The 27,341-nt window shown below is 43.7% G+C and overlaps 1 pseudogene; it reads right to left on the bottom strand.

Moving 5' to 3' along the window:
- Nucleotides 1–3,004: 3,004 nt before the first annotated feature.
- On the bottom strand, nt 3,005–17,934 carry LOC148481813 (uncharacterized; annotated as a pseudogene).
- Between the last annotated feature and the right edge of the window lie 9,407 nt (nt 17,935–27,341).

Here is a 27,341-nt window from a genome sequence, read left to right as displayed (position 1 = left end):
GGGCTGTTTTTATTATTGTGTGTGAGATAGCAATGGACCCATGTGGGCGGTTTTACCAGTGAATTATATGGCAGAGTTAAAAAAGCATATTGCAGTGTACAGTCCAATTTGAATATATGTAAATTATTTTACCCATAATGCATGTTTGTTTTTGATGCTATGTTTTCAAGCTTTTCCTGTGTATTTTGGCATTAGTAAATAGTGGTTTGCAATAGAGTAAGTTCTGTAAAAGATATATATATTAAAAAGAGAAAAAAAAAATATTCTCCCTATTTCTACAGGTGTCTGAATTAAACTACACCCAGTGTGTGTTATTTTATTTTTTCAAGTAGAAGCAGTCATTGGAGGGGGGTGCCAGTCCCTTAGTTTGCCAGGGGCGCTTGGACCCCAAGATACACCCCTGATTGCAATTCTAAATATATACCAGGACATATCACTGATTTACTAGTATAACTGCCCATAATTAACACTAGCCATTTATGCCATACATACTTTTAAAAATAAATATTTTGCTTTTTATATACTATCCCCTGCCACTGCCGCATCATGCATACTAATGAAACTCTCACATGCTTGCATTGTGTTTTCACAAAACATTTAAATGCACACTGGTACACAAGGTGGACATGAATAGATAACCGAGGTTCTAACTTTATATTGGCTGTGCAAAGCTTTGTGTTATTATTCATTTATATATAATTTGTGTTATGTCATTTGGATATGCAGCTTAGTCTCTCACAACGGAGGTGTATCACTTGTAACTAACAGCATGTGGTTCTTTCCTGGAAGCAACCAGCACTGTGAAATTTTCCTTGTGCTCTAACATGGACCTAAAGTGGAGCCTGGCATACTGAAGAAAGTAGCCTTGGTCAACCAAGTCAGTCAATAGATGACAGAACCGAATCACAGATTTTTGTAGAAGAGCAAGAAATGGCACTGCTCATTTCAGTCCAGGAGCCTAAAATTGTTGCAGCCTTGCATTTGATGGAAATAACCTGCAGTTTGAACAAGTTGCATCATTCTACACAGAGCAGATTTCCCTGCTAACTGGTCAAAGCCTGGGCCACATCAATCCATAATAAGAATTATCTGTTGATGGGTAACAGGAAAGATGTTGAAGTTTAACTTTGACCCTCTGGGTCCACTGCCAATGCGTCCACAAGACTTTCCTGTACTGAGGACCTCAGTCAGAGCCGATCGCAAAATGCGAGCACTCGCTCTGAATGAGGGCGGCCGCTTCTCTGTAAAGTGCCGGCCTCCTGGCCGCTCGCTAAGCTGTGGGTGACCACCCACAGCTTTAGCAAGCAGCCAGGTTGATGGTCGCGATAGTCAAGACCATCGCGACCATCGGGCCTTGCGACGAGACCCTTGTGGTAGGGTCTCGTCTGCCGCAAGCCCCAGTGAGCTTTCGGCTCTAATAAAGCCAGAAGCTCACCAGTGGGGCTGCCCCCAAACGGCAGGCGTTCCTTCGGGAACACCTCCATTTGGCCAGCCACCCCCCCCTCCCCGCCTACAAAACAGTGCGATCTGTCGATCACCAACGACAGCCACCCCTTTTATAGTAAGCCCCGGAGCGAGAGAATTCCTCTCTCGCTCCGGGGCTTGCGCACGAGCAGTGCAGCCACTGCGCGTGCTCAGGGCCACAACATCAACCCACTTGCGAGCGTACAGCGCTTGCGAGCGGGTCTGAATGAGGCCCTGAGTAACATGTGAGACAATGAGTTCATGCTTTCCTCCTTTCAAAGAGGATTAGCAAAACTAATTTATAAATTAACTCACTTGCTGATCATTTCCCAGCTCCCAAGAAGGACTCATCATTATTTACATTTGGCTTGAAACTGGCATTTAGGAGCATCAGCTTCAAAAAAAGACATCCCAAATTTGCTGACCAGCCAGCGTTGATCTATGCCACACCCACTGAGTGCTTAGAGGAGCCTATGCAGCTAAGAAGGTTTTCTTTTTACAAATAATAACAGAAGTAGTCACCAAGATAAGGGCAGATGTTTTTATTTTGGTCACTGAGGCAATAAAAAAAAAGGATTTCCCAGAACTGGAAAGATCTGAGCCATGACAAAATGGATTTGCACTGAACAGAAGGCAAATCTGATGAGCAGTCTTTCTCTGTATTTTTTTCTGTAATTTAAATTGTCCATTGCCTTCTCCTTGGTGCCTTGTTCCATTGATACCATGACCTTCTTGGATTCTTGAGCTATCAAGAATTTTATACATTTGGACCTGCAAAATCGAACTACCCTTGGTTCTTAAGACAGCGCCAATGTCCAAAGAAGCTGTCCATGGACAAGTCATTACACTAGCATTACTAACCCACAAAACCAATGTATTTTGAATCCAGTCACTTGGATCAAATCTCATTCAGAAACATCCACACCCCAAATAGTACATTTATACATAGCTACCTATGGTTCTACATGCACAACCCAGTGATCAATTGAGGGATAAAAAGATACAGGAGTAGGATGAATAATGTCATATCCCTTGTCTACAAACAGCAAAATCAGCAACCATATGTGGTACTGTACTACTAAAAAGGGGCTAAGATCAGAATGGTTGCCCAAAGAGCACCAAGGTCTCAACAGAGTCTCCAACATAAAGCAGGAAGAGACTCTACCACCTCACAGAGAACTGGAGTACTCACTTGAACTGATACCTGGCACCATGCCAACAAGGGCCAGGAAATACCTGAGCCTGAGATAAGGGACATTACATCAACATACAATAGAACTGAAGTAAGGTCTCATCATGGAATCCTTGTACATGGCCAGTGCAGGGTTGTTTTACATGTTGACAAAGGACGATTACCTAACACTTGGCATTAATTGTCAGTGGTGCAATTAAATCACTATCGAGAATCCATGGATTTCATCATCAACCTCTACTACTTCTCCAACTGCTAAATTTACACCACTTTTCTGGGATTACTTCTATAAAAACTCCACTCCACAATCATGACAAAACCAGCAGGCACTGCATCTCTCCCAGATCTTCAACAAAGTCTCATGAGCAGTTTCTCCTGTCTTTTATCTTGGATGTCTGCCACTACTGTGGAGCTCCATGGAAACAGCCCCTGCTGCACAAGAACACCCATCTCAGGATACTCTGCACTCTCTTTGGTGCCTGGAGAAATCACAGCCAAATAAACAGGTACATACCAGCCCTTCCCCTTCAGCTATATCGCTTTTAGGCTGATAGATTCAGCCACCACTGGCCAGATCTTACACCACTCCACTCCACTAAAGTGCATGTGCCTGTGATGAATGAGGGAGGTCCCCTGGTCTTAAAAATACAACTACTGCAGCTTCCTGCCATTCACTGATGCTCAGTCTGTCAGTAGTCTTTAGCCTCCCTCTCTGCGGTCCTGTTAAGAATCTTAGGGCCACAGCTCTTCTTCTTCTGAACCTAGGCACTTTAAGGTCCACATATAGTGCCCGCAATCACTTTTCTCTCTGACCTTCTGTACTATGGTCATGTGATATCTCCTCCCTAGGCAGATAGGGGGCTACAGACATTTACTTAATATATTTTCTATGGCCTAACTGTTTAATCAATAATCCACTATGTTTCCACCTGTTGAGCAATCTACTAGCTTTTCACTGCATCTGGTCAGAAGAGAATGCTCTTTCATAATCTGGCCCATATAATTAAATCCACCATACAGTTAGAGATGCGTGTGGTCATACAGGATCTCAAAGCGGAAATAGCTTCTTTGGGCTCCCACATGGATTCTCTTGAGCAAAAAGTTGACCACATATGCGGCTACCAGAAAACAGTGGAGCAAGAGCTTTTTACTACGCTAAGACCTGGAAGCCATGAAAGAGCACTTAGAGGATGTCAAAAATCGTTCTCGACTAAATAATATTCGTCTCAAGCACTTCCTCAAATCAGTGGACAATGACTTCCTTCATCAATACTTGGAAGGTCTATTCCTCAGTGTCTCCCAAATGCTCCCCTCATGGACATACTGCTCAGCTGTGCACACCCTGCTCTGCAGCCGAAGCCACCACCTGACCAGTCTCCAAGAGATGTGATCATCAGATTTAATTATTTTCACATTAAGGAATGCTTCTTGGCATCCACTCGCAAATATTCCCACAATTAGCTACTCTGGCCACAGTCTGCAAGTCTATCAAGACATATCCCCCACCACTCTCCAAAAATGTGGCAACCTTATCAACATCACGAAAGTCCTTTGTGATCACAAGATATACGTTATCGCTGGGGCTTCTGCTCCTCCCTGTTGGTAGTGCATAACAGCACCATCCATCGAGTCAAAACACCAGACGAAGGTCATACCATGCTTCATATCATTGGCATCTCTCTGGAGCCAGCCCACACCAGAGTCTCAAGCTGCTACAATCCCTCGACGACCACCCTCCCCTCTATGGTCTAAATCCTAATGAAGCGAAGATGAGATCATACCTCAAAAGACCACGCCTCCAAATTTACTCTCATACCTGTGAAATACGAGCATGGTTTGTTCTCCCTATCTTGTTTTCTCATCCAAGTTTTGACTCTATTGCCCTGTTCCAGAATTGGATTGAATCTCTTCAATCAAATGACCGGTCTACCTTATGATTGTACATACAGTATGTCAGCTTTCCCTAATCTCACTCTCCCTCTGCCTCCTTCCTACTCCTCCCCCTCTTCACCTCCCCTCTATCACCATTGAATTGCTGGACTGTGTGATTAAATCCCTAAAAAATACCTCTGCCCCCGATGGCTTCCCAGCCATCTACTGCAATAAATTCCTACTTTCCCATACCCCTCTCTTACTTGACCTGTTCAACTCACTGCTACATGGCCAGTGGTTTGAAAGGGCTACCACTATGGCAGATGTGGTGGTCAAAGCTAAACCAGGGCGAGACCTAAGCTTATAGTCTAGCTAAAGACAAATTTCTCTTTAGATTGTGGACCTAAAGATATTCGCCAAGATACTTGCAAACAGATTTTATGCTATCATCCCAGGCCAGATTCATCCTGACCAGGTTGTATTCATACCGGGACGTCAGACATCAGACAATACTAGGAAGATAATTGAACTGATACATATATAGTTAACACATCAAAGACCTCTGCCCTGGTGCACTCTACCACAATTCTACAGCTTCTAGCCTAGCTAATGGATGTTCCTCCTCAGTCTTTACAATTAAAAACGGCATGCGGCAGTGAGCCCTTTGTCACCCCTCCTGTTTGCCCTCTCTCTAGAACTACTCGCAGCCCACATTCATCTAAATCCGGACATCTCTGGAGTAACAGTAGGTTTCTCTGAGTATCAGTAAGACAGGAGAGGCTCTGCCTAACCTGACTGCACATCCCTGATAAAATCTGGCAAATATTTTCCTATGAGAAAAGAGTAAACTGTATGACCGACGCCCACATTTTATTAGGGTGTGGAGTGATTGGCTGGCCTATTTTGATGCCTGCGCTTTGGCTCATACTTTAGCTTTCCTCCTTACACCACTCCTAGATTACCCCTTACCCTCTCCCATACTAACACTTCCAGGTCTTCCCTTTTTCCTCTGTCCCTTTTTTTTTTGCAAATTGCGTAAATCACTTTCTTTATATTTTTCTCTGTACATATTACATGAAACAACTATTGTATCGCTGTCTCGACTGCAATCCATTAAAATACTTAGTTTTTTTTCTTTCTCTATACCCTCTTCTTTCAGCTTATTAATAAAAATAATACACCCACTTACACTGCCTCCACACCCCCTGCTGCACCAACCAGGCTGCCCCTTCCCGGAGAAGGCAGCCAGAAAGTCGGTAAGTATGCCTCAAACATAAGACCCAGCTGAGCTAAATGGTAATTACCAGAGATGGATTCAAAGGAACCTTCTCTGAAAATAAATTCAGAAATGTAGAGCATGGGCTAATGTCATCTAAAGATGGTGTTAGCTTCCAGGGCCAATCTTAGAAGCTTGGATTTACAAAACATCTCCTGGAGGCTGCGACATTAGCATATTTTTGCATCGCAGCAGCTTACACATACACAGCAGCGGTGACATTATTAGTATATTTTTCAGAATGTGGTAGGAAACCCATACAAACATAAGAGAACATGAAAATTCCACAATTCCAAACTTATTTATTCCCTCTCCCATCTTCTAAACTTGGATCTATAAATGCTGGCCTTGGAAGCGAGCAAGGATGCCGAGAGGATGATGGGTACTCTTTACATGGGGACGTGCTTGTTGGAGGGGCCCAGCATATGTTAATGCACTGTGACTATTTGCAGAATTTTGGTTGTGTGAACATAATAAAGTGACTATTATTAAACTACTGTAGGTGAAGATAATTCCAGAGTGGATGAAATACACTGGACGGTATGTAACATAGTCCAGAATTGTGTTGACTTACTATAGATTTTCCAAAGAGGTTGTCCTTCAAATCACCAAATGTGCTAGCCAGTACTTTGGCGGCTAAAAAGACAAGTTGCCAGTGGTGTGTGGTAAGTTTTAAAACAACACATTTTGGCTGGTTTAGGCTAATTTGTTGTGCGTGTTGTTTGATTGGTTTTGAAAAATCATTTTTAAAAATGCATCTTAAAAATGTCACTAACACTTGCGCTTAAGGCCTGGGCTAGTATAAGCAAAAGGTATGGTGGCCCTAGTGCAGCTGCATTTTGGGAGGACCCTACTCTTTTTGTCCCTCTGCTGGGGCTGGGGTCACCATAGATGGGGAAAATGTAATGTAGGATCCCTTGGCAATGATGTCCACCAACCCATGCCTATTCAAAAGAGGGCTGACTTTATAAATTGGGTACATCAAAAATAATTTGCTCGCACCCAGGAAGAAACCATCCTTGTCCTGACTGCACTAGAGCTCTTCCCATTTCTGTTTAGGGTTTGGTGTGAGGTAATTAAAACCTCTGCTGTTGAAGGTATTCTCACCATTGTCCTAAGGCCTTTAATTATTCAAAAGCTACACAAATGATACCTTATTTTTTTTCCAGAATACAGCATTAGTCTTTTTGCTCATTTTAACACATCAAAAAAAATTTTATTAAATGGCCAAAATATGTTTGTTTGATTTTAATGAAATTTCAAGAAAGTGAATCAAAAACAAATTGTGATTTTTAAAAAAATATATATTTATTTATTTATTTATTTATTTTATAAACATTTAAAATACTTTGTGGTTTTTGCTTCAGCATTAATTCACCATTCTTAAATTCAACAAGTAGTATTTTGCATCTAGATTTTGTGCCTAGAACAGGGTATGGGTGTCGTCTCCTTGGCTAAATGATTGCACCTGTCATGCAGCAACCAAGTAGTGGAACACCAGTCCAGGCCCTTGGCTCAAGTATCCACAGTTAACTTTATTAGCAGCACAAAAATAAACACAACATTAAAGTAAATCCTGGCCTGTCTAGCTCTAACTAAACATAATTATATCCTCTCTCAGTGTGTACTTTCACAAAACAGAAGTATTTAGTCCAGCACTTACATTCAGTAATCACAGTGTCTAACAACATGTCTGTTCCCCAGGCAGTTAGAGACTGACTTCAGAGACTTATACACTTTTTATCACACTCTCAAATGTGGTCTGGCAATCAAGGCTGCTAATCATTTTCTGGCTAGTATACAGAATCTAAAAACCTGGGGCATATACATCTCTCCTTAACAATCTTTCCAGTGTTTTTGTCACAGTTTTTTCTGCGCTTGAAAATAATTTTTCACAATATAGGGATGATCTGGGCTTCAGATCTCCCCGTGTGTGGATAATTGTTTTGTGTTTAAGTCATTGTCTGGTGATAACCAGAAATAATTACTAAGTGGGCACATCATTTGAAAGGGAAGTCTCCCCACTTCCACACATGGGTGCCAACATCTATGTGGAGGCCAGGAAAGGGATGTACCCTTCCACCCATCTATGGAAAATAGAACTAGGTGATATTGTCTGGTGATCAAAGGTGATCACCAGACCATAGCTGCTAAAGGGCCACATCATTTAAAAGTGGGGACTCTCCTCTTACATTAGTGTGTTCGCCCAGGTGTACAGGTGCAATTATGGGAGTGATAAAGCAAATAGTGTCCTACCACCCATATTTGGAAATTGTGTTTTCCACAGCACAGGGCCTTGCATTACCTCACCTTTAACCTGGCAATACTTTTCTCATTTTGTTTCTGTAGTAAACTGACTGCACTTCTCCGTGACTGCCAAATGCGTGCACAGGCACCGCCACATAGACCAACCCTACCCCACCCCACGCCAAGAATAAAAAGAGACTGCCTCTTCCCTGGGAGCTGACTGAGATGTGGGGAGGACATGCTATAGGTGGAGTTTGGGGCTACCTAAGACGACAGCGCGACTCATCACCAGTAATTACTATCATTAATGGAGAGAAGGTAATTTATTTATTTTTAATAGAGGCACTTTGCTACAGATGACGAGTGGGACTTGCCATCAACAGTTTTTAAGGTAACTGTACATGAAGTGGTTAAAGTGGTTAAAAATACAAAAAAAAACATTTTTTTCTGGCATACTACACTTCCCATGCCCAAAATTTCGGGCTGTTAGGGCATGTTGACACTTGGGGAACTACAAGTGCCAATATGTCCTGGCATCCAGGGCCTGCTGGGGTCTGTAGTCCTCATACACACCTTAGAAAAAAGACTTTCTTTAAATAAATACTTTCCCACACATGCCCTCTTTTACCCAATTATTAATCACCTAATTGAAAATGTATTTTTAACAGTTGAACTTGGGAAACCTGTCCCAAGTGCCAGTATGCCCTGGCAACAAATTTGGGCATCACATGGTTTGCCCAGACTTTTATTTCATTAGCAAAAAAACTATTTTAACTACTAATAAACACTTTTAACAGGAGAACTTCTGAAAGGGTCAAATTGACCCCAACCTTCAATATTTCTTCAATAGGAATGTCAGATTCTCTTCAGTCCCCACACACTACTTCCAGGGTTTGGAAAGAGCCCCAGAGCTGTCAGCACAGGGCTGGTATTTCCTAGAGGGGACGGTCACATATTTTTTTGGCATACACATAATCAGGATTTGCAGCATGGCAATGTAGGGAGGTATATATGTAGTTTATGTATATCATTATTACTAATATCAATAATATACAATGTTTTATGTTTCAATATAATTTTCACGGTCTAGCCCTATATATTTTTAAGCACTATTCATATGTTGCAACATAGTCAGGATCATATGGGACATCCCATCTTAATGGATCTGAGCTTCCCAAAGCCTTTAATCAATTGAGCTTGGGATATATTTGTAGCTCTCTGATCCTGTTGCCAGATTCCCTGAAATGATTGGCTAACACTTGGAGCTAACACTGTGGGGCCAATGTATCAAACCCTTTTAGCTTACAACAATGCGTAAATGGTAGTATCATGAATATTTAACAAAAGCCTAATGCAGCGATATCAAAATTATCTCAGGTATTGGGTAAATTTACTAAGAATCGTGTTTGCTCGTGAATGCATTCTCGGACGTATTTGAGCAATTTTCCAAACACATTTACTAAATGAAAACACGGGTGTGTAATCACCATTCTCTCTGCAAACCACAACCCAACAGACAAATCCAAATAAACACACCATCAGACCAACTCGCAAGTACCTTCAGTACAAAACAATACAACACGGGAATTTACTATTTTTTGTGTTTGCAAACACACCTGTAAGCAGAGCAAGCTCGGCCCAAAATAGAAGTGTAAAATAGACTGCCTCAGCAGCAGTGAGTTCACATGTTTTTTGGTGTATTTGTACTTTACATTAATGTGAATTTGGCTATTCTGAAAGTAAACATTACTGTAATAAATACAGTAGCATGTTCAGGTTTTTAACATTGTTAACATACATGTAATAGCATGTTATTAAACTAGTTATTTTACTAATTTTTTCAGTGCTTTCTGCTGGTCACTTCTTCCCACCCCGAGGCTCTTGTGAGGGACCGCTGCTGCGGGGTGTTCATCTAGGTGGTGTTGTGACTGGAGCATTAAGGTGCTCACACACATAGCGATTTTTTTCCCGATCTGGCTGATTCCGACACATTGGAACGAAACAATGGGTAAAAAATGCCCAAATCGTGAGTCAGCACATCGCATCTTAAGATCTGCCGTGACAATCTAGGACACAATGCACTATAAAAAAGTCTGGCTGCAAGAGATCGGATGAAGATTGGACAGCATATCGTGTGCTGATCGTGTGCTGAGCTGCCAGGGAGAATTTCAAGGGAAATCGGACACATCGTCGGATCGTAAGTATATCGGTATGTGTGTGGGCACCTTAAGTTTGTGATGTGCTGCCTCCTGATGTGCTAGCATTTGGATCAGGTAAGCGGCCCAATAATTGTGTGCCTTAATTTAACATTGTACCATTTAGGTCACAAATCGCAGTTCTTTGGTTTTCAATTAATCGTATCAGAGCATCATGAAACCTGTTATTTGATTCCTGTATATTTAGTAAAGTGCTATGGAATATGCTATTGGACTCACAAGTGTGTTCTAGATAGTTTGCTATTCTTGTTTGTTTCACAGTTTGTGCGGACATGGATCGATTGCGCCTTTGTAGATTTCTATTCAAGGCAGTTATTTGGCTCATTTGTGTTTAGAGTGGTTCCACCTGCTGGGTTTAGAAGTCGGTCATATTTTGCCAAAATTACATGTCTGGCTGCTGTGGAGGAGGAGTAGGTGCTAGTAATGGTGGCGATGTATCGACTGTGTGTTTGGTTGGTATGGTTGGAGTGACCAGAATCATGTTGAGTGTAACCATGACTTGTTCTGTCTCAACAGGTCCAACATCAGAGATGTTCCCTACTGATTCCACGATTGTTATCCAAAACTAGAACAGACATGTGGCTGAGTATTGTTTCGTAAATAACAATTTCTAATACATGTGCATTATAGGCTACAATGTGTTTAAATTGGATATCACTAAATTCAATGTATAAAACAAGGGTAAAAGGTAGCCCTCCAGCCACAGACGGACTACACATCCCTTTATGCCCGTACTGCACTTTGGTTTTCAGACCATGCAAAAAATGTGTCAGGGCATGCTGGGATATGTAGTTCCACAGCTGAAGTGCAGCTTACTGGCCACCGCTGTTACGTACACATGAATGACACCCTTGTAAGTGTTGTTTTGATTATGAACTGTGTTATGTTAATTTGCTTGTGCAAAATTTACAGACTCACCTTGCAGAATTGGTGATTGCGGCCCAGCAGTCTATTCAATTCGCCGCAACTGTGTTTGCCCTGGTGCCTTAGGTTCGGTATGGACTCTCTGGTGTCTTGGGGGTTGTCTTGGGGGTTGTGCTGTGAATGGACTCACAAGAAAATAAGGTTAAAACAAACATAAGAAACATGTGTATGCCATGTATGCCGAAAAAAGTCTTTGTGAGTTTATTTACCAGCTTCATCGGAGTCTGAAGCATCTCTTTGTGGTCTGCTGCGTTTCTGTGCTGCTATGGTTTGTGCTGTATAAATATTATAAAGATTACAACAATAAAAAAATCATAATGTACATTATAAAAAACATGTATATTATATATAAACAGGACCATTTCAGGTTGTCAAAATGAATTTTTATAACCCTAACAAAATAAAACTAAAAAAAAATACAGTCATGGACAGATTAGCATCATAACAAAGAACCACAAAATAAAACACTTTAAAACAAAAGTCCATTGGCCAGCCAGCCAAAACCACTTTTTAAAAAAAAATATATATTTTTATTTTCAAAAATGGATAGGCTAAAATAAAAAAACAACAAGTATTACGATCCTTGAAAAAAAATTTTTTTACAGAAATATTACGATAAAAAAGATAAAGAACTGACACCTCCCCAAAAAGCAAACACTGCTGCAAATAAAAAACATAAACACTACATACAAATACACTCCTGCTTCTATAAACATTTATACCTGCCACATAATTAACATACAGCAGACGTAAAATAGTACCGCCATGTATTTCACATTATAAATACACAAATGTTGGTGGAAACCAGTAATCTACAATATTCTAACAATATAATCAATAAAATACATGTCAAGTTTGTGAGTGGAAAAAACAACATTATAACATACATGACACTGCAATTAGACTGCTGCACATTGATAAACAAGTGTACATTATAAATTGATTTAATTAATATTGAAAAAAAAATCAGAGATGTGTGGTTTTGGATTCCTGAAATACGAACACACCCAGATTTAGGGGTTACATATGAGTCAAACTGAGCCCTGGCACGGGTATTCCCTGCAACTTTGGATCCCAAAATGAAGCAAAACATCACCTGGCACCGGATCTCGCATGTTTTGGATTGCGTCATCTTCCCAGTGTCATGTCTCGTGGTTTTTGGATTCCATATAAAAGTACCTTCCTTGTAATCAGGCGCCATTTCACATAGGAGATTGGAAGGAGATGGTGTGGACTGTGGTCTGCAGCACTGTGAGGCACTATGTTGTGTTTTCAGGGCCAGAAACTGTGCACTAAAAAATGCCATTAGATACACTGTGTTAAAGGGGCACTGGGTTATTAAAAAAAACACCATATGAGCAATGTGAGGCACCGTATTCTGTGTGTTAGGGCTTCAGGCACTGTGTTAAAAAATAATTTCATTAAGGTGCAATTACTAGAAGCGATATGAGGCACTGCGATGTGTGTTCTGGCACTGTGTAAAAAAATAACGTCATTAGGGTGCCATTACTAGAAACGTTGTGAGGCACTGTGTTGTGTGTTCAGGCACTGTGCTAAAAAATATTAAAATAAAACTGTTGTGTGTCAGGCACTGTATTAAAAAAATAATGTCATTAAGGAGCCATTACTAGGAGCGCTGTGAGGCATTAGGTTGTGTTTTCAGTGACTATGCTAAAATATATTAAAATAAAAATGTTGTGCGTTCAGGCACTGTGTTGTGTGTTCAGACACTGTTTTAAAAATAACATCATTAGGGTGCCATTACTAGAAGCGTTGTGAGGCACTGTGTTGTGTGTTCAGGGTCTGTGTTAAAAATAATGTCATTAGGTTCCATTACTAGAAGCGTTGTGAGGCACTGTGTTGTGCGTTCAAGCACTTTGTTGAAAAATAATAAAATAAAATTGTTGTGTGTTCAGGCACTGTATTAAAAAATAAAGTAATTAGGGTGCCATACCTAGGAGCTAGAAAAAATAATATGGTGGTAAAACTGCTCTATAAATATTTATACCACTAGTGTGTAAAAAAGGGAAAGCAAGAAAGCGTGTCCAAGTTTTCCCAATCCAGTTAAAAGTTGTGAAACGCTCATCAGGGACACACATGTAGCAAAATCAAGCAAAGTGGGAAATAATTACACAATTGTTTACTTCGATGCAGCTGGTATAGAACACATAAAGGTATCTTTCTATGTCACCATTTTTATTCTGAGTGCTTCCCTAGCAAAAAAGGAGCCTATTATTCATCATCATCACTAATTGGCGAGTTACACATGCAGATACACTAGTTTCCCATCAGGCCTTTCATTAACTATTAGGGGCCTAACGGGGGCATCAAATATTCAGAAAACTCTGAAAATTGAAAGTTTTTTGAGTTTGCATGCAGAAACCTGCACCATCTTCAGATAGTGTTGGAGCTTGGAGTCCCACTTCTTCCTATTACAAAGAGGTTCGGTTTGCGAAGATGGATACATTTGAATTCCTCCGCTCCCTTCACACTCATGCCCTGCAGCCGTGCACATACGTGCACTTAGTGCGGCTGTCCCTGCACCAGAGCAATCTGGTTATATGGTATCTGACGCTGCTATTTGTTGTAAGATGGATACCAATGTGTCGGGTCACTTTAGCGGCATATTGATAAATATGCCCCAAAGTGTGTTGAAAAGATCCTTATGGCTTTTCTGGAAATGAGAACAAAATACATTACAACAAAGCCAATGCAACTTAAAGTAAACATGCCAGTGGGAATGGATACATCACAAACAGTAGTTTCTAAAGTCAACCCCATTACAAGCTTTTTCTATTTTTAATGGAAAGTCAGGCAGCAATTAATATAAGTACACATAGAAAAAAATATATTGAAGCACATAAGAACAAATCAGGAGAAAATAAAATTTGTATCTATCCAATTTTGAGTTAAAGAAAAAAAATGGAGAAGAACAAGGAAAGGAGGAAAAAAAAAGATGTGGGGGAGGAAATGAAGAGAGAGGAGATGGAGGGACTGATCTCCACACATTGAGAATCACGGGGCGAATGGAATTTGTGGATTAAAGTGAGAGGTCCATGGTTCCCAAACCTTGATAAAAGATCTAGGTGTGCTATGAAGTATACTAGTGATATATTACATTTTATACGTTTACCATATTTGGTTTGTAAGCGCCTGCAGAGAAAGGGGGAAGATTGTAACTAGTCAGCAGAGATTTGGCAAACAGCTGCTGAGACGATATGGCAAATTAATTTGGTGGGTTTTATTTGCTTGCTGGTCAGATGCGATATTCAATTTGGGAAAGAGGACCCTGGGAGAGAAGGGAATCTTTAGAATCAGGATAGAGGACAAGAGTCACTTAATATCAGACCAGAATGTAGAGATTTTTGGGCAATGCCACCATATATGTCTAATACCCCTTTTACACCAAAATCCAGGGTCTGACCCTGGAATTTGAACACTGGTCAATCCCGGGTCGAACTCGGCTTCAGACCCCGTTCACACTGCAATTCGACCCGGGTTAGACCCGGGTTATTCCCGGGTTTGCCCCGTTCACACTGAACCCGGGTAATCCCTGCTTTTCCCTATAGATGTCATTAAAAATTGACTTTTTTAAGGGCTGACAAAGATGAGGTCACAAAAGGCAACAAAAGAGAGGGGCGGGGACTGCTTACAGCATTGCAGCAATGATGGCAGACGGAGCACATGTGGGTATTCCCGATGTCCTCACTGTTTACAGCTTTCTGTTGATTTCAGCAACAGAGAATTGGATGCAGCTTTTTATGATGTGGCACCTTGTGCAGGGTTCGAGGAGGAGAGCGCAATTCTTGGCTGAGAGGGCCAGATTTCGACGCCAATATTTGCGCAGGAGGAGAGCACTGATATCAGCCAACATCACCACCATGATGGGATTGACCACCATGAGAAATAGAAGAATGTGGGCCAGAGACCACCACCATGGAGAAGCTTTCATGCAGACTGTAGAAGCTTTCCAAGTGGAGCAGTGGCTGGAACACTTTCAGATGTCGCGTGCCACCTTTTATTATATTTTGGAATTACTGGCACCAGCACTGATGATGCAGACCACCAACTACCGAAAGCCCATCACCCCAATCAGGAGATTAGCCATTGCACTCTGGTGGTATGCTACCCCCGGAGAGTACCGCACACTCTCCTGTCTATTTGGTGTTGGGATTGGCACAGTCTGCAAGATTATTTACCAGGTGACGCGGGCATTAGTGGATACCCTGTACCAGCGCTTTATCTCCTTGCCAGAAGGACAGCGCCTAGATGAAACCATCCAAGGCTTCCTCAGGCGTGGGTATCCGCAGTGTGCTGGTGCCATAGACGGGACCCACATTCCCATCATCGCCCCCCATGAAAACCCTGTGGATTATTATAATCGGAAAGGGTGGCATTCCATTATTCTTCAAGCTGTTGTGGACCACTGATACTGGTAAGTAAATTTTTACAAATTATTCTTTCATATCTACATTTATTTTATGCTTTTTGTGGGTCGAATACTCATTTTTTTTTTTTTTTTAGTTTTACAGATGTTTTCATAGGCTGGCCTGGACGGGCACATGACGCCAGAGTACTAGCCAACTCTGACTTGCACAGCATAGCAGAGGAAAAGCGGGGTGGATGGCTTTTCCCTAGAGAGGTAAAATATATGGTCCTTTTTCTTTTTATGTCCACTATTGTTATGTGCTTTTGCAAAATATGAAGTGTGAAATGGTGCGGAATGCATGACATTCCAAAGTATTTGCCAACATATATATTGTGCTATAAAATACATGAAATTTTTTAAAACTTGACCACCATGTGAATACACCTTATGCCACTTCTCATTATAGTGACCTTATTTTTTTTTAAACAGAAATCGGTGACCGTAGATGGCGTGGAGGTCCCGGTACACATCATTGGCGATGCGGCATATCCTTTGAAGCATTGGCTAATGAAGGGTTATACACAACGTGTACAGTTGCCCACAGAAAAGGTCACCTACACTCACAGCCTTAGCTCTGCTCGGATGGCTGTGGAAAATGCTTTTGGACGTTTAAAAGGACGTTGGTGCTGTCTCATGAAGAGGAATGATGTGGACCTAAAAATCATGCCCCATGTAGTAGCAGCCTGCTGCATACTGCATAACATTTGCGAACTTCAAAAGGACCACTTTCTTCCCGAGTGGAATGTGCAGGACACTGAGGTGGGTGGCATTGCAAGTGATGCAGTAAGCTACGTGGGGGAGCATGAGGACAGCGCCGAGCTCATCCGGGCCACCATTTCTAAAAACCTTCCCTTATTGATTTAAAATAAAGAGGCAAAATTTCATATTTCAAACATGTTTTTTGTTTATTTGGTTTGAATTTTTTAATTTTAACTTTAACCATGCGCATATATTCTGTTTTTTAATAGAACAGTTTTAACACATTCTTAGATTGTCGGAAAAGTATAAAAACATTCTAAAACAAATGTCAAACATCGTATGCCCAATATAAAAGAAAAGCGCCTTATAGATCCCTGCGGGCAAAACAATATACTATAAAAGTTATAAACATTTGAAAAGTGCCATCACACAATAAACATGATACTTGTAGCCACACAATAGAAAAAATAAACTAAAATAGAACATGTACCGGTTGGTACACCGATAAAATATTTAAAATGGGCATGTTTACGGCAATTGCCTGTACACTGTATACTGTGATGACTCTTGGTTTGTTTCTGTTGTGTTAGGGTTAGTGCTAGGGTTGTAATAATTAGGATCCATATTGCACTGGCCAAATCTGTGTTCTGGGTACACTGGGGCCTGTGGTAATGCCTGTGTTTGGTTGGGATAGCCACGACCAAATGTGCGCTCGAAAAACAACATCTGTCTCTCCTGCATATCCATTAATTGCCTCATAAATGACTGCTGCATTTCCCTTTCGGACTCTAGAAACCGATCCAATCTAGCATCCTCCTGCCTCTGAATATCGGCATCCAATGAGATGCTCCACGATCACAGAAGTCATCGCTCTAGCCGCTTGCTCCGACCTGTTGAGCTTCTTCTTTCTGGGTGGCACATTGTAGACTGCAAAGGGGAAAAACAAAAACAAAAATATAATATGCACTGAGCCGACATAAAGAGAGCAGTGGTGTTTGCGTACATGTGCTTGTGGCCTTCTATCTACCTGCACGCTAGCAGCACTCTGCAACAGTTACCATTTGGATATAAGTGAATGTAGTGTGTCTGTGTAATGTGGTTGTTTTTATTTTTTTAAATACTTACTATTAGCGCGTAGCGGAGGGGTCTTTTTAGGGGGGGCAGTCTCTGAGCTTGTCTCAACTACCTCATCTATGGTGGAAGCGATACTGTCAGCATTCACAGATGAATCCATCCCACTACCTTCTCCAGGTTCATCGGTCAGTAGGAGCTGTGATGTTGGTCTGCTTTGCGAGGACGGCAGGGTAACCTGTGTAGCTGGTACCTCTTGACTATCCTCCTGCTGGCTGGAGCAGGATGGCGCAATTGAGGAGGACAGTGCTATGGGGTTTGAAAGCGCTGTATTTCCAAAAGCGCTGTAGCACAATTCGTAATGCACCCATTCCTTGCAGCCTGCACCACTTTTGTTGCGGTTATGATCGTGCACTTTAGTGAACTGCTTACGCAAGGCCTTCAATTTATTGACCACTTGCTGCTGCGTGCGTTTTATCCCTCGGGACTCCAGCATCTTGGCTATATTGTGGAACACTACTGCATCTTTCACTGTGCCAGTCATCTGGCGTTTAATTTCTTCCTCCGCCCTGATGAGCAGTAGCTCTCGGATATCGGCATTGGTCCAGTTCGATGCAGCACACATGCTGCTGTAGCAACAGGGTGTGGATCAGGCTGCTGTTATGGCTGTGTATCAGCCTGCGTTTGGAGCTGCTGGTCAGGCTGTGGTGCAGGCTGCAGTTCTGACTGTGGCAGCCTGTGTATCAGCCTGCGTTTTGTGGGAGGTGGTCAGGCTGTGGTGCAGGCTGTGTGCAGGAGGTTAGGCAGGCAAGTAATGGCTGCGTGTGCATCTCTCTGCAGGGCCCTGACAAATTACATCATCTGCCAGCGCCCCAGAAGCTCCAATCAACTAATAGCAGAATATAGCCGGGTAAAATAATCCGGGTAGCACCCGTTCACACTGCCACATGACACGGGAACAACCCGTGTTCAACCCTGCTCTCAACCCGAGTAAGATTCCCGGGTAAATCAACCCGGGAAATTTTTCTAGGAGCCGTTCACACAGAGCATTGACCCGGGTCGACCCGGCAATAACCCGGGTTATTTGGTTGGTGTAAAAGGGGTATAAAAGGGACATCCTCTCCAACCAGGGACGTCTTTAGAGAGGAGGGGGCCTGTGTCCATTCCCCGTCCGGGGCCCCCTCCTCTCTCCCCGGCGGCCAGCAGCCGATTGATGCGGCTGGCCGGACACCGGGGCATTAGTTGACTCTGGGCATTAGAGTGTGCCCAGAGTCTACTGCACATGTGCAAAACGCTGGAAAAATGGCTGCAGCGGTCATTTTTCCGGCTTTTTGTACAGCACTGACACCCAGCGCAGGACCTCGGATAGGTAAGTTTTAAACAATATTGGTGCAGGGTGTGCGGCGTAGGACCCCCCTGTACTCGGGGGCCCGTGTGCACCGCACACCTTGCACCCATTATAGATACGCACCTGTCTCCAACACCTCAGGGAAATGTATGCATTATGGTGGAAACCTATAGAGAAGTTTGTAGGCATTTATTTAAAACTAGCTTTTGCCCACAGCTTCACTCACAATGAAATCACTTCTGGCAAAAAAAAAAATATTTCAGGTGTTCTAGTTGTATTGCTTTGCAGCACTATACAGACTGGTGGCAGCAGCTCCTTCGCCCACTACTCACACCAATGTCCCTGTGTGCCCTGTGCACAGACTGCTATGTAGCCTATCCTATTCACCCACCACTCACACCAATGTCACTGTGTGCCCTGTGCACAGACTGCTATGTGGCCTATCCTGTTCACCCACCACTCACACCAATGTCACTGTGTGCCCTGTGCACAGACTGCTATGTGGCCTATCCTGTTCACCCACCACTCACACCAATGTCACTGTGTGCCCTGTGCACAGACTGCTATGTGGCCTATCCTGTTCACCCACCACTCACACCAATGTCACTGTGTGCCCTGTGCACAGACTGCTATGTGGCCTATCCTGTTCACCCACCTCTCACACCAATGTCACTGTGTGCCCTGTGCACAGACTGCTATGTGGCCTATCCTGTTCACCCACCACTCACACCAATGTCACTGTGTGCCCTGTGCACAGACTGCTATGTGGCCTATCCTATTCACCCACCACTCACACCAATGTCACTGTGTGCCCTGTGCAAAGACTGCTATGTGGCCTATCCTGTTCACCCCACTCACACCAATGTCCCTGTGTGCCCTGTGCACAGACTGCTATGTGGCCTATCCTGTTCACCCACCACTCACACCAATGTCACTGTGTGCCCTGTGCACAGACTGCTATGTGGCCTATCCTGTTCACCCACCACTCACACCAATGTCACTGTGTGCCCTGTGCACAGACTGCTATGTGGCCTATCCTGTTCACCCACCACTCACACCAATGTCACTGTGTGCCCTGTGCACAGACTGCTATGTGGCCTATCCTGTTCACCCACCACTCACACCAATGTCACTGTGTGCCCTGTGCACAGACTGCTATGTGGCCTATCCTGTTCACCCACCACTCACACCAATGTCACTGTGTGCCCTGTGCACAGACTGCTATGTGGCCTATCCTGTTCACCCACCTCTCACACCAATGTCACTGTGTGCCCTGTGCACAGACTGCTATGTGGCCTATCCTATTCACCCCACTCACACCAATGTCACTGTGTGCCCTGTGCACAGACTGCTATGTGGCCTATCCTGTTCACCCACCACTCACACCAATGTCCCTGTGTGCCCTGTGCACAGACTGCTATGTGGCCTATCCTGTTCACCCACCACTCACACCAATGTCACTGTGTGCCCTGTGCACAGACTGCTATGTGGTCTATCCTGTTCACCCACCACTCACACCAATGTCACTGTGTGCCCTGTGCACGGACTGCTATGTGGCCTATCCTGTTCACCCACCTCTCACACCAATGTCACTGTGTGCCCTGTGCACAGACTGCTATGTGGCCTATCCTATTCACCCACCACTCACACCAATGTCACTGTGTGCCCTGTGCACAGACTGCTATGTGGCCTATCCTGTTCACCCACCACTCACACCAATGTCACTGTGTGCCCTGTGCACAGACTGCTATGTGGCCTATCCTGTTCACCCACCACTCACACCAATGTCACTGTGTGCCCTGTGCACAGACTGCTATGTGGCCTATCCTGTTCACCCACCACTCACACCAATGTCACTGTGTGCCCTGTGCACAGACTGCTATGTGGCCTATCCTGTTCACCCACCTCTCACACCAATGTCACTGTGTGCCCTGTGCACAGACTGCTATGTGGCCTATCCTATTCACCCACCACTCACACCAATGTCACTGTGTGTCCTGTGCAAAGACTGCTATGTGGCCTATCCTATTCACCCCACTCACACCAATGTCACTGTGTGCCCTGTGCACAGACTGCTATGTGGCCTATCCTGTTCACCCACCACTCACACCAATGTCCCTGTGTGCCCTGTGCACAGACTGCTATGTGGCCTATCCTGTTCACCCACCACTCACACCAATGTCACTGTGTGCCCTGTGCACAGACTGCTATGTGGTCTATCCTGTTCACCCACCACTCACACCAATGTCACTGTGTGCCCTGTGCACGGACTGCTATGTGGCCTATCCTATTCACCCACCACTCACACCAATGTCACTGTATGCCCTGTGCACGGACTGCTATGTGGCCTATCCTATTCAAGTGAATGAGGGCCCAAACCACCTCCCCCCACCCCTTACGGACGCACACATGGTGCCACAACTATGTATATATTATATATATTTATTTGTGTTCCAGCTTGGGTTATTCTGCAGGGTGATGTGGGTGATTGATTTAATAATGTTAAAATGCGATCGGTCCTTAATTGTGACATCGACTGACCTCACACTGAGCTCACTCTGCTTCAGCTGCACACACTTGACAGTACAACAGCACATATTAAAGGGGCCATCTTTCAACTGCCGTGGAATTGGGACAAGAGTCAGTTTTGCAGAACAAGCCCTGTCAAATCAGTACTGTCCCACTTAACACAGGACACTTGGGAGTATGATTCCAGGACCAGATTTGCAACTTAAGACTGTTGCCAAGAAATTTTTGTTGTCCTAAGACCTCCTAACAATTTCCAAAATGTTAAAACTTTGAAGTTTTAACTTTTTTGCATTGCACTTGTGTCTGCAGTTAGGGCCAATGTGGCACTTTAATCAGCGGGCGACAGGGATAATATATACATATATGTTGTGGCTCATCATATAACGCTTTAATCAGCGGGTGACAGGGATAATATATACATATATGTTGTGGCTCATCATATAACAGGGGTAGCCACCTGTGCCTACCCCTACTTTATGATGCGGAACTACTCCTACAGAACTACATCTGTAATAAACACTTATAATGTTAGAACTGAAGTTGCGTAGTGTGATGCATTTTCTTTCAATCAATTTGCTTACCAGCTTGTTGGTAGATCTGTTCAATGGTAGTAAGGCTCCGACTCTCAAGATATTGGCTCACTTTTCAGTTTTAAAGCAAATTTATTCTCAAATTCTCAAACAAGGGCAAATGGATACGAAGGAACAGATAATGGCAACAATAAGATACAATACAATATGTTAAAACATTTCAATAACAATGTAATGGACACTTTTCTGAGAGAATGAAATATACTCCGGTCCGTGTTATATTTATTACTCTGGAACACAGGATACTCGACCCACCTATGGGAGTAATGGGTTAAACACGAACGTATACTTTAGCTTAAATGAAGAATATCAGCTACTTGGTGCACCAAGCAAATACAGCAGATCTCAGTCTCTAATTCTACCCTTGCATGCAATAGGTTATCTGTTTAGTAGTTAATAATTTTACGTTGCCCGGGTTGCTGGCTAATTTGTGAAGAAAGAGTCAAAATATCCTTTACTTATGACAGTTGTGTCCTAAACGGGTAAAGTTAATTTATCATGAAGTTCAAATTGTAATCCTCTCTGCCTGCTCTTTAGAATGATGTTGTTAGCTGACTAGAAAATTAGGTTCAGTACAACCCTACAGTATTTCACTACTTTTTACAAGCAGCTGGCGGGTAGCTGAGTAGGCTCTATTAGGGTTAACGGTAGCAAACTCTCCTAGCTACACTTATCATAGTTCATTGGTCTAAATGTTCTTTACAGATACCACTCTGTTATATGGACAGGGTATTTTGCAGGGACACAAGTAGTAGGTGAAGAATACACTGCTGACTTTCTTGTGCACTCTGATCCTTTGTAAATGGTTACAATATAAACTTTTGCTTTGCGGTAAATATCACTTGAAGAGATAGATTGCAAGCTGCTGATTGACCTTTATTCAAACTGCCTCCTCACATAAACTGTGCCACTTTTGTGATCAATTAGCTTGGCTTTCTTACGGAACTATGGACCTTATTCAGAGGCGGCCGTACGGTCTCCGACCGCATGGCCGCCTCAATGTTTTGCCAGTGCGCATGCGCACGAGGGAGCCGGCTCCCTCGTGCGCATGCGTGAGTCCCGCTATGACCGACAGCGCCAGTCGTAGCAGGTCTCTTTCCAAAGGGGGGGAGCTGTCGATGTTGATTGACAGCTCGCCCCGTTTGGAAGGCGGGCCGGGGGGGTGGCAGCCCAACGACCGCAACAGAGGCGGGCAGTCAGGATGCAAGTGGCCGCCCAGTTTCTGAGCGACCGCTTGCATCCTCCGACTGCCTCTGAATGAGGCCCTATGTAGCTTGTTTGCACTGCTGCACTTAAGTCTATAAACTTTCCTCTGCTACTGTTACTGGATGCTGGGAACTGACTTTAACAGGTGGGTGAAAGTTACAATAACGGGGGCTGGATTAGTTACTCACTGCTCCGTCTCCGTCTTGCCTCCGTCCTGTGAAGCCGCACCTCAGCCCCCAACACTTGCTAGACGGGCTGCCAGTCAATTGGTAGGGGAAGGAAACAGGGCGGCCCCGCTGCTGAGGCCGCTTCCTCCTATCAACGCCCCACAGCAGTCCTCTCCGCTCCTCGGCTGTCAGTCTCTCAGCAGGGCAGGCCCAGAGGCGGCCCCAGGATGACGCGACTTCCTCCAACAGTGCCCACTTGCCGCTCGGTAGCTCCGGTCGCAGCCCTCAGCACCCAGAGGACCGCGGATCAGCACTGAAGCTCCCGGTGAGTCCAGCTTATTATTCAGGGCTCCGTTAACCCCTCGCTCTCATTGGTAAGCGCAGCGCTTTTCCCGCACTGGCTTACCTCAGGTACACACTACCTGGCAGTCCCCGCGGGTATCTTCTTATATACCAATGGTCACGCACGGGTCAGCTTCCCGCCGACCGCTTGCGCCGCTCTGCTGCTCCGTAAATAGCCCTCTATGGGCTCTTTTCCCCCCCTCCGTGCAGTGGCTACATAGGCTGTCCCTAGCACGTGCCCATCAGTCTCAGTGTCCAGCAAGGGCAGCCGGCTCCATTTGCTCCCCTTGAGGGGGTTAACATGTTCAAATATACGGTATATATATCATGAGGCACTGTATGTACATAGCAAACAGTGCTTGAATTTTTTTATAAATAAAACAACATGACTATATATATATTGGTAGCCTTCAGCTCCTACCCATATAAATACATCAACTAGCCTGTCATTAAAATACAAGGCATATATATATATGTTCAGTTTAGTGTACATATATGGATTTACATATTTTAACTGCATTTTTTATCAACTGGACAGCAACACTCTAGGGGTACCACATTCCTCCCCGCTAGAATGATGCATGTCTGCATGCATCTACCAAACTGTATTTATAACCATTTCTTAGATACACTATAACAATTGTATGGAGCTCGCCAGTCATTTTTGCTACTATCAATGATTACATTGTCAACAATCTAATTCAATTCTTTTAGCAACTACAACAGTTACTAGACAGTTTATTGCCTGTACCGGATGGGAAGTATTCCCTTGGTAGCTCTGGTAGACCTTCTGAGTTCAGGAATGGCAAACATGTCTTCATTTACGGTTTCAGGTTGGTCACTTTCCCCTGGTTCTCCCACTACGGGGTGTAGACGACCATGAAATACTGGCCAGTACATGCTCATCATCAGTTTCAGGGTATCACCTGGCTGTGATTCAGCTTAATTTCCTAGAACAGGTGACACCTTTTTAGGATTTGTTTCTGGCTCACTTCCCGAGCCTTGAGAGAGTTTCAGTTGGTCTCGATGAACTAATTTTTCCAGGGACCCATTCTCTTGACTAATTTTATAAGTCGGAATCTCGGCATTAGGGATTTCAGTTACTTTGTATAGAATGGTTTCCCATCTTGAATCCAGCTTGCTATGCCACTGATTGTTTTTTTTCATACTCTATCTCCCACTTTCAAAGGTTTAGCATGTGCTTTCAAATTGTAGTATTCCTGCTGTCGCTTCCTCTCGACCTCCATGTGTTGATCCATCAATGCCTGAGCTGTTTTTAGCCGGTTTTGATGCTCTTGGACCCATTCGGTTCTGGGATATGTATCCAAACTGAGGGTCTCAAGTACATTTAATTGGAGATCAACTGGTAATTTTCCAGGTTGCCCAAAGAGCAGATAGTAAGGAGTGTATCCGGTGGTACAATGGACAGTGTTGTTATATATATACATTAGTTCGGCCAACAAGGTGGGCCACTCTTGTCTTTGTAGTGTCGGAAGAGCTCGTAACATATTAATCACAGTCCCATTCATCCTCTCACAAGCTCCATTCCCTTGGGGATGATAAGCGGTGGTGCGCATCTTTTTGCATCCATATAGCACACACAGCTCCTTGAACAACTGGGATTCAAAAGCGGGGCCTTGATCCGTTAGGATTTTACAGGGGTATCCATAAGGATGGACAAAGGCTCTGCTATGGTTTTGGCGGAGAGATCCCGAATGGGGAGGATGACTGCAAATTTGGTGTAATGATCCAGCATTGTGAGGGCGTACTGGTATCCCAATCGACTTGTTTCCAGTTTTACATGACCGATGGACACCACCTCTAGGGGTTGCCGACTGATAATTGGATGGAGAGGTGCTTTCTGGTCATGGACAGGGGGTTGGCGAGCACTGCAAATGGAACAACGTTTACACCAATTTTCCACATCTTTCCGGAGGTTGTTCCAGTAAAATCTGGTCCGGAGATTCGCATCGGTCTTCTGGCACCCAAAATGGCCCAAGTCATTATGGTAAGCTTTTAACACCCGGTTGACTTTTGATTTCAGCACCACAATTTGCGTGATCAGGGAATGGGCTTTTGGATCGGTACTTTGTTGGACAATTGTATCTCCATGAATCCCTAATTTTTCTGTTTGTCGCCACAATTGGACCAATTCAGGCTCTGCTGCTTGTCTTCTGACTTAGTCATGCCTTGTTGCGTAAGCATCATCCTTTTTAATCTCTGGAAGGAGGGATGTTCATCTTGCCATCGTGCCCACTCATGTTCACTTTCAGTCGTTTCTGGTGAACTGTCTTCTGTTGTACCTACGGTTAATGCATTTTGCTTTGAAACTCTTCCAGGTAAATTGAAGTTTGGGATTTCTATTTCTTCCCAAGGATCATCTTCTATGAATTCTTCCGCTTCACCAGGAATTCGCGATAAGGCATCGGCATTAAAGTTACTGCGGCCACTCCGATATTGGATCCGATAATTATAGTTGGCGAGATGGGAGGACCATTTTTGTTCCAGAGCTCCCAGTTTTGCAGTGGACTGATGTGCCAGGGGGTTACTGTCAGTATATGCAATGAAGGGAGTTGTAGCTAGATAATCTCTGAATTTTTCGGTGACTGCCCACACCAGAGCTAGGAATTCCAGTTTAAAGGCACTGTAATTTTCGTCGTTTCTCTCGGTCTTTCTCAAGCTTCTGCTGGCATATGCTATTACGCATTCTCTGCCATCTTGTACTTGAGACAGTACAGCACCCAATCCTCGTTTGCTGGCATCAGTATAGAGACGGAATGGTTTGCTATAGTCCGGGTATGCCAACAGAGGGGCCTCAGTCAGAATCCTTTTAAGCTGGTACAATGCAGCTTGTTGCTCCATTGTCCATGAGATAGTGATCTTTCTCTTGTAGTGATCTCGGGAGATCCCTCGAAGTACCTCCAGAAGTGGCGCTGCAATGTGAGCAAAATTTTGAATGAATCTCTTATAATACCCAATGAATCCCAGAAATCGGCGTAGAGCTTTCACCGTTTTAGGCTCAGGCCACTCCGCCATGGCCTTAATCTTCTCCAGATCTGGGGACACTGCAGCTGAGCTCACGATATTACCCAGGTATTGCACTTGAGGTTTGAGGAGGTAACATTTGGAAGGTCTCAACTTAAGGCCGTATTTGATCAATTGTTGGAAAACCTCTTGGAGGTGTTGAAGATGGTCGGTATATGTTCGGGAAAAGATAATGATGTTGTCTAAATAGAGTAAGACAGTTTCAAAGTTCTGGTGACCAAGACAATGTTCCATCATTCTCTGAAATGTGGCGGGGGCATTACAAAGCCCGGACGGAATCCTCAGGAACTCAAACAACCCCATAGGGGTGATGAAAGCTGTTTTTCTCTGTCTTCTTCTGCCATTTGGATCTGCCAGTATCCGCTTGTGAGGTCCAAAGTAGAAAAATACTGGGCAGAATTTAGTGCAGTGAGAGATTCCTCGATCCGAGGGAGAGGGTAGGCATCCTTATGTGTTAGATTATTTAGTTTTCTATAATCGATGCAAAAAAGGAGTTGGCCATCCTTTTTGCATACCAAGACCATCGGAGCTGCCCATGGGCTATGACTTTCTTGGATAATGCCAAAAGCTCTCATGTCCTCCAACAGCTTCCGCACGGTTTGATATAAACCTGGAGTCAGTGGTCGATGCCGCTCTTTTACAGGTGGATAATCTCCTGTGATTATATGATGTTGAATCTCTGTCACCACTCCGAGGTCAGTTGGATCCTGGCTAAAAGCCTCTG

This window comes from Taudactylus pleione, unplaced genomic scaffold, assembly GCF_031769625.1.
Source record: "Taudactylus pleione unplaced genomic scaffold, aTauple2 ptg000560l, whole genome shotgun sequence".
NCBI classification, from domain to species: domain Eukaryota; kingdom Metazoa; phylum Chordata; class Amphibia; order Anura; family Myobatrachidae; genus Taudactylus; species Taudactylus pleione.
The sequence above is the reverse complement of the archived record's forward strand: the minus strand, read 5'-3'. Positions and strand labels throughout refer to the sequence as shown.